We start from the raw sequence: 8,546 nt of genomic DNA on the forward strand, positions 1-8,546 counted from the left end.
TATGGTTGGATCCAAGTATCCATCCAAATCCGAGTTGTGCTAATAAATTAAAGGTATTTGGAAATACCAAATGTGAATGGAAATTATATATATGAATTGTGTAACATATTGTGAAAAGTTAATTGAGATAGCAAATGATGAGATTTGAATGTATTAAGATTAAATTGATAAATTGAAATGACTATTGTTAATGTTTGATAAAATGTGTATGTTATATTATTTTACTTAAAGTATTCGAATTATAGAAATACCACTAAGTTTATACTCAGCATACGGTTTGTTTTTCGTGCGCAGGTTAGGTTCTTAAGTTGATCACCGATTCAGCATCCATCAACAATCTCGATCTCAAACGTGGTGATGTATATTTCTTTTTATGTTAGCATGTACCTAGGTTGTCTAAAGCTTATCATTTTTTGGAGTGATTTTAATTAATATTATAAGTTGATATTGGTTGATTATATATATGAATATATGTGTTATTGAGGCTATAATATGACATGTTTAGGTTGATGCATGAACGAACATGTTATAGGAAAAGTTTAGGTTGATATTGGCATGGTTTTAATTGGTTTTCATAGATGTTATTTGAAATATTTAGATAATGTTTTTGAAGTATCTATAAGGGTGCATTGGTTAGGAAATTAGGTTGATTGTTTTGGCATGTTTAAAAGATAATTGATCATGTTTTGAATGGGTTGAATGAATAGTTTTTGAGTTGCTTGGTGTCTAAGATTGCAGGAAATGGTAAACTTGATGTTTAAGGTTCATTTTGAGTCCACACGGCCAGACATACAGGGGTGTGACTGGACTGTGTAAGACATATGGCTATCACATGGGCTTGTGGTTTGGCCGTGTGTCTCTACAACTTTAAAATTTCAAAATAGAATGCCCAGGAATTGACACACGAGTAAAGATACGGGCGTGTGTCTCAGCCGTGTGTGACACATGGCCTAGCACACGGGCATGTGCCTTAGCCATGTGACCTAAGCAGAGAGTTACACGGCCTGAGACGTGGACGTGTCTCTTGACTGTGTGAGCCACACGGCCTGACCACAGGGGCGTGTGTCCCCTATTTCGTTGAAAATTTTTGTTGTTTTCAAAATAATTCCTTGAGTACCCGATTTAGTCTCAGTTTATTTCTAAAGCATATTTTGGGCTTCGAGGGCTCATAAAAGGAACAATAGGATTAATTTATGACATGTATGTCAAATGATATGTAATGTTTGTAGTTGATCTAAAAAGTCTGGTAATGCTCCGTAACTTTGTTTCGGCGACGGATAAGGGTTAAAAGGTGTTACAGTTACATTTTAATATCGCATTCCATCCTCAAATTGATGGTCAATCCAAACGTGTAATATCGATATTAGAGGATATTCTTCGGTGTTGTGTGCTGAATTCAAAGGTAATTGGGAAAAGTATTTACCTTTAGTTGAATTTGCATACAATAATAGTTATCAGTCCAGCATTAAAATGGCACCTTACGAGGCTCTTTATGGTCATAAATGTAGAACTTCGTTGTATTGGACAAAGCTCAGTGATAAAAAGATACACGGAGTTGATTTAGTCCGTGAGACTGAAGAAAAGGTAAAGATGATTCGGGATAGTTTGAAAGTAGCCTCTGATCGTCAAAAGTCTTATGCTGATTTTAAATGAAAAGAGATAGAATTTCAATTTGGAGACAAGGTTGAAAGTATCACCTTGGAAGAAAGTTCTCCGGTTTGGCCGTAAAGGAAAACTGAGTCCACGATTCATCAGACCATATGAGATCACAGAAAGAATCAAACCTGTTGCATGTTGATTAGCATTACCACCAGAGCTAGACAAAATTCATAATGTTTTTCACGTGTCTATGTTGCAACGGTATCAGTCAGATCCTTCACATGTTTTAATCCCGATAGAAGTTAAGATTTAGCCTGATATGACATACAATGAGGAACCGATCAAAATCCTGGCACGTGAAACAAAAGAGTTAAGAAATAAAAAAGTAGCTTTAGCAAAAGTTCTTTGGCGACGACATGGAATAGAAGAAGCTACCTGGGAACCGAAGGAAACAATGAGAAAGCAATATCCGAATCTTTTTACTGGTAAGATTTTCGAGGATGAAAATTCTTTAATTGGGGAGAGTTTTAACAGCCCAATTTCAGTGAAATTGGAATAGTGGTTTCGGGACCACAAATCAGAGTCAGAAATATTTTTTTAATATTATTGCATGGTCTACATTATGATAGGAATGACGTATGAAAATTTTGTTAAGAAAATTTTACCGATTCCATGTTTAATTATAGAAAGGAAAAAACTACATAAAATGCAAAAGTTGAATTCTAGTAGCTAGAAGTATTAAATAACTATGAAACTCAAAATTTGAGGTCCTTATAAGAAAAATAGACCATTAAGAGAAGTTAGTAGATACTTATGGTGGTCCATCTATGGAAAATTAGAAAAAGAAAAGGATTAAGTTGGAAATTGAATTAATTAAAGATGGAAATAAGCTAATATCATCTTATTTCATCATCTTTCCCAAATTAAAATACATGGAAACCCTAGCTAAGAGAAAGTGAGTTCAAGCAAGTTGTTTTGGCTCAACTAGATCCGGATAGACCTAGTACGAAATTGGGTTGAGGAAAAGAAAAAGTGTCGAATTAGTAGATTCTCATACACGAGGAAGTGTTCAGGTAAGTTCGTGTAACTAAATTGTATATTTATGTGTTTGAATTGAATGTAGTGTATGTGAATTGTTTAATTGTTGTAATAGCCCAATTTAGGGCCTAGTCAAAATAGTGGTCTCGGGACCACATATCCGAAGTTGGAGAAATTATTTTATTATTATTTTGGAGTCATAGCATGTTTATATTAGCACATGAAAAATTTGGTGAGTTAATTTTGACGGTCGTGAGCCCGATTGTGAAAAGGGACTAAATCGCATTAAGTATAAAAGTCCTAAATTGATAGCTAAAGGTGTTAAATAGCTAGAGAACCTAAATTGGGGGTCTTTAAAGGGAAATTAGACCCTTAGACACTAGCTTGGCCGGCCATGGGAGACAAAATTGGAGAGAAGGTCAAAATTAGGTGAAGCTTATGTCACCAATTTTGACTAGTTATAATTTTAATAACAAAAAGGAAAAGCTATCATTTTTCTTCCTTCTTAGCTAAAAATATTAGCCATTGTAGGGGGCTTGAGAGCTTAAAATTTTTAGAAACTTGAAGCACTCACAAGTAAGTGATTTTCATGTCCTTTGTTGATGATTTTTGTACTTTTGAGACCTTTGAAGCATAAGCTATCAAATGAGGGTGCTATCTTGCAAAATGATCAAGAGTTTAGGGTTTTTCCATGAAATGATTTATGTTGGTTGCTAATTTTTAATGGAAGAAAATGAGTCTTAGTTGTCTTATAAACAACTTTTGTGAAAGGTGTTAGCATGAAAACACCTAAAGGGACTATCTTGCACAAGTTGCAAAATAAGTAATAAGTGTGTGAAATAGAAAGAATTTGGAGTTGCTGTAAGAGCAAAAAGGGTTTAGTTAGGCTTAATATAAGAAGGCATTCGATAAAAATTGATTTTCGAGCATAGGGGTAAAATGTTCATTTTGCCAAAGTCTAGGGGCGAAATGGTCATTTTACTGAAGGTGTGAATTTTCAATTGCCTAATTGTGATTAATGACTAAATGAGTGTATTTTGGTAATATAGATCAAGAATTTCCAATTCCGAACCAAGGCCAGGGGAAAGCCAAGCAAATCGACTAAACCAACTAGTCATGTACGTTTTGTAATTCGAGGTAAGTTGTATATAAATAATACAACTACATTGTTAATGTATGTACGGAATTATACTTGAAATTAACATAGCATGAATTGCTTGATTTTGGAATTGAGAAAGCATGATGATAATAGAGATAGTAAAGTTCCCGTTTGAACCTAGGAAATAAATCAGATATTCATGCCATGACATATGGGTTACTATAGGCTAGTGTATGTCTGGGACATGCATCGGCCACATTATAAGAGCCAGTATAAGACCATGTCTGGGACATGGCATCGGCATTGAGATGAGTGCTAGTGTAAGACATGTTTGGGACATGCATCGGCCTCGGGACGTAAGCCAATGTAAGACATGTTTGGGACATGCATCGGCTACGAAATGTGTCAGTGTAAGACCATGTCTGGGACATGGCATTGGCACGGATATGTGAGAGCTAGTGTAAGACCATGTCTAGGACATGGCATTAGCCTCGGTGATGATAGTTAGTGTAAGACCATGTCTGGGACATGGCATTGGCAACTTGTCCGTGTTTGAGGCTTATAGAATATTCGATAGTGTTTCGAATGGTTCAACGGTAAGAGTAGTGATTTTAGCTTAATGAAGAAAAGGATAACCATACTGTGAGTGGTACACGTACCTAATTGGTACGTATGAGATATAAATTCTATATACATGATTTGTGGATTGTATGGACGGTAATGAGTAAGTTATTCTTATGCCTACTTTGGTATTATGAGCATGGTGATTGTTGTTGTATATTACTTATATGCAACTTACTAAGCTTTGATGCTTACTCCCTTTCCTTTTCATTTCCTTTCAGTGTTGTCTAATTAGCTCAAGGATCGCCGAAAGTCAGAGATATCGATCACACTATCAGCCGAAGAACTGGTATAGTTGGATTTATATTTTTGAATATGGCATGTATAGGGCTTAGACTTTATCATTTTGTGTCTTTGAGAATTAACCAATCGCAATGACTCGGGTTTGGAACGCTTCATTTTGTATTAAGCCTTGAATGATGGCTAACACTCATTTTGATTTATAAAAGATGTATTGTCTTGGTATTGGTTGGTATTTGCATGGAACTAGGTATATAAGGGTGGCAATGAGGCTTGGTAAATAGCCTTTTATAGTCCACATGGGTAGACACACGGGCGTGTGTCTAGGCCGTGTGTCACACACGGCCTGCCCCATGGGCGTGTAGTTCGGCTATGTGTCCCCTGCAAGTAAAAGTTGCAAGTCAGCATGCATGGTATTAAACACACGGACAGAGACACGACCGTGTGTCTCAGCTGTGTGGAGGACGCGGCTTAGTACACGGGCGTGTGCCATGCCCGTGTGACATTTTAGGGATGTTGACGTCAGAAACAGAATGTCCAAGTTTTTGCACACGGGCTAGAACACGGGCGTGTCATGGCTGTATGAGGGACACGGGCCATTGACACAGGCGTGTGTTCGACCATGTGAAAACCCCTGTAGGTGTGAATTAGAATTTAATTCTACATGGGTATTGGAGACAGGCGTGTCCCTAGGTGCCTAGGCTGTGTGAGCCACACAGGCTATCAGCACGACCATGTTAAAATAGAAACACGGCCGTGTGGCCTGTTCAAGGGTGAAATTTTTATAGTTGGTTTAGGGACCCGGAATAGTCCCGATTAGTTTTCAATGATCGATTTGGGACTTTTAGGCCTATAATAAGAAGTCTAAAGTAGATATAGAAAAAGTTTTAAAATTTAGCCGAATCTCGGCGACTTGAGATCAAGTGAGGTAATGCCTTGTTGATCGTATGATGTGATATATGCAATGAGTTTTATAATTTATGAATGTTCGTTCTTGAAAACTAACTATTATCATGACAAAGGCAAGCGCACCTTATCAACAGTAGTATAGCTTATGGCAAGACCGGGATGTCGAACCCAAAGGAACTAAAAGTACTAATATTAACTAAACTAAGAATGCACATGAAGTAAATTGGAGAAATAACTTTTGGGAAAACTGAATGATTTGGACAATACCTAAGGAAAAAAATCTACTTAGACTCTAAATCAGACGATTTATTCACTTGACTTGATCCGTAGAAATCCCTAATTTATATTATTATCTCTCTCGAGACTAACAAAGTCTAACCCTAGGTTGATTAATTGAAATCTCTTTCTAATTAACTCCCTAGTGTTGCATTAACTCGATCTATGGATTGCCTTATTAGGTTTCACCCTAATCTGGTAAAATCTTGTCACCCTATCTCTAGGCATGCAATCAACTCTGCCTAGTTATGTTAGACCTACTCTTAGATAGGGACTTTTGTTCCTCTGAATAAGCACATTGATAAATCATAATTTATACATATTTTTACCCCATGCCTAACGTATTTATGTATGGTTTCCCCTTAGATTTCGTGAATTCGATGCTCCTAATCCTTTAATTTCATGTTTTATACTTAGGAGAGCATAGGAGAGTAAAAAGAGCGAGAAATAGTCCAAAAACAGAGAAAATGGACCCACATGGGAAAACAACACGGCCTGGACTTCCTCACATGGGCATGTCACACGGCCGTTTCAATTTGGCAGGATCAAAGCACGACTTACACGGGTGGATCACACGCCCGTGCCCATTTAATAACCTTGACCACGGCCTTCAGTAATCGCACACGAGCGTGTCACACGAGCTTGTCCCTACCAAACCCAAGTTTAGTTCAATTCGGAAAAGGCCAATTTTGAGAGCTCTTAGGCATTCCAAAGCCTATTTAAACACTTGAGGAGGCACTTAGGAAGGGGGATGCAGAGTAGGAAGCAAGGAATTACTCAAGGAAAGCCGATTGATCCATCTCAAGAGCCGGATTCAGCATCAAGACTGGGGATCTCCCTTCAAGTTCCTTCAGGAGTTTTGGGTTTTCTTATGTTTTGTTACCTTTATGCTTTTGAGATGTTTTCTTTCATAAGTATGAACTAAACCCCTAAATATCTAAGGGGAATGAAACCTAAGACAGATCTTGTTATTATTATCTGAATTGTATGATAAATATTTGACTTGTTCTTAATTATTTATTCTTAATTATTGTTTTGATATTCCAGGATACTGATTCAAGTTAAACTCTTATTCAAAGGAGGAATAGACCCTGTCTAAGAGTAAATTTGTCATAATTAAGCAGAATTGATTGCGTGCCTAGAGATAGGGTGACAAGATTTTTTCGGATTAGGGTGAAACCTAATAAGGGAATCCATAGATCAAGTTAATGCAATTCTAAGGTGTTAATTAGAAAGAGATTTTAATTATTCAACCTAGGGTTAGACGTTAATAGTCTCGAGAGAGATAATAATATAACTTAGGGATTTCTACGGATCAAGTCAAATGAATAAATCGTCTGATTCAAAGTCAAATAACAAGTGAAGTCTAGGTGGATTTGTCCTTAAGTGGATTTGTCCTTAAGTATTGTCTCAATCAATCGAATTTTCCTAAAAGTATTTTCCCAAGTTTTTCTTTTTGTGCATTCTTAGTTAGTAATTAGTTTAGACAACCAAACCTCTTAAATTTTAGACTAGATAATAAAAAGGAAGCAAATACTAGTACTCGTAGTTCCTTTGGGTTCGACAGTCCGGTCTTCCTGAACTATACTACTGTTCGATAGGTACACTTGCCTTAATCGTGATAATAAGTTAGTCTCAAGGACGTTTCACTTATAAATATTTAAAACCTGTTACGAATATCACGCATCAAGTTTTTGGCGCCGTTGCCGGGGAACTAGGATATTAGGAAAACTCGATTTTTATTACTTTAGCCACTTTACTTTTATTACAATTTAAATTTTTATTTTCTTTTTTAATTTTTCTCTTATTTTCTTCTGACGGGTTTTTCTAGTTTATGATCAGAAAAAACCCGTCAGGACCACTACTTTTTGACGGTGAGATCGATCGCACAATTTACAAAAACTGGAGAGAAATAAGGTGAAGCCTAAGATACACAGAGGACGAGCAAGAGGACGATACTTCAACCACATCTGAGGAGATGGCTGAAAACCAAGAAAGTCCGCTACCTCCTACGATTACTGTTAATCAGAATCCTGGTCCGTGCACTATGTATGATTATGCTAAACCTTCTTTAACAGGAACTGAGTCGAGCATAGTTAGACCGGCTGTAGCCGCAAATACTTTTGAACTGAAACCTAACACAATTCAAATGATACAACAGTTTTTTCAGTTTGATGGTTTGCAGGACGAGGATCCCAACGGTCACTTGGCAAACTTTTTGGAACTATGTGATACATTTAAAATTAATGGTGTTTCTGATGACGCCATTCGTCTTCAGTTATTCCCTTTTTCATTGAGAAACAAAGCTAAACAGTGGTTGAACTCGTTGCCACGGGGGTCAATCACTACTTGGGAACAAATGACCGAAAAGTTTTTATTAAAATATTTTCCACCGGCTAAAACGGGTAAATTACATAAAGATATTTCTTCCTTTGTGCAGATGGATTTAAAAACACTCTACGATGCATGGGAGAGATACAAGGACCTCTTGAGAAGATGCCCTCACCATGGGTTACCGCTTTGGCTACAAGTTCAAACCTTTCATAATGGCCTGAATCCTTTGACTCGACAAATGGTTGATGCAGCTGCTAGCAGAACCATCAATAATAAGACACCTGAAGATGCATATGAATTTATAGAGGAGATGTCACTAAATAACTATCAGTGGCAAGTCATGAGGATAAAGCCAACGAAAATAGCCGACGTTTATAACATTGATACGGTCACCATGCTCTCTAATCAGGTAGAACTCTTGAATAAGAAA

The 8,546-nt window shown here is 36.9% G+C and overlaps 1 non-coding gene across 1 annotated transcript; it reads right to left on the minus strand.

Moving 5' to 3' along the window:
* Nucleotides 1-8,190: 8,190 nt before the first annotated feature.
* LOC121226659 (small nucleolar RNA R71) lies at nt 8,191-8,296 on the minus strand. The gene has a single exon (XR_005924401.1). It is a non-coding gene; the product is annotated as a small nucleolar RNA R71 (small nucleolar RNA).
* Nucleotides 8,297-8,546: the final 250 nt, after the last annotated feature.

The sequence above is a fragment of the Gossypium hirsutum genome, chromosome A03, assembly GCF_007990345.1.
Source record: "Gossypium hirsutum isolate 1008001.06 chromosome A03, Gossypium_hirsutum_v2.1, whole genome shotgun sequence".
In the NCBI taxonomy this organism is placed as follows: Eukaryota; Viridiplantae; Streptophyta; class Magnoliopsida; order Malvales; family Malvaceae; genus Gossypium; species Gossypium hirsutum.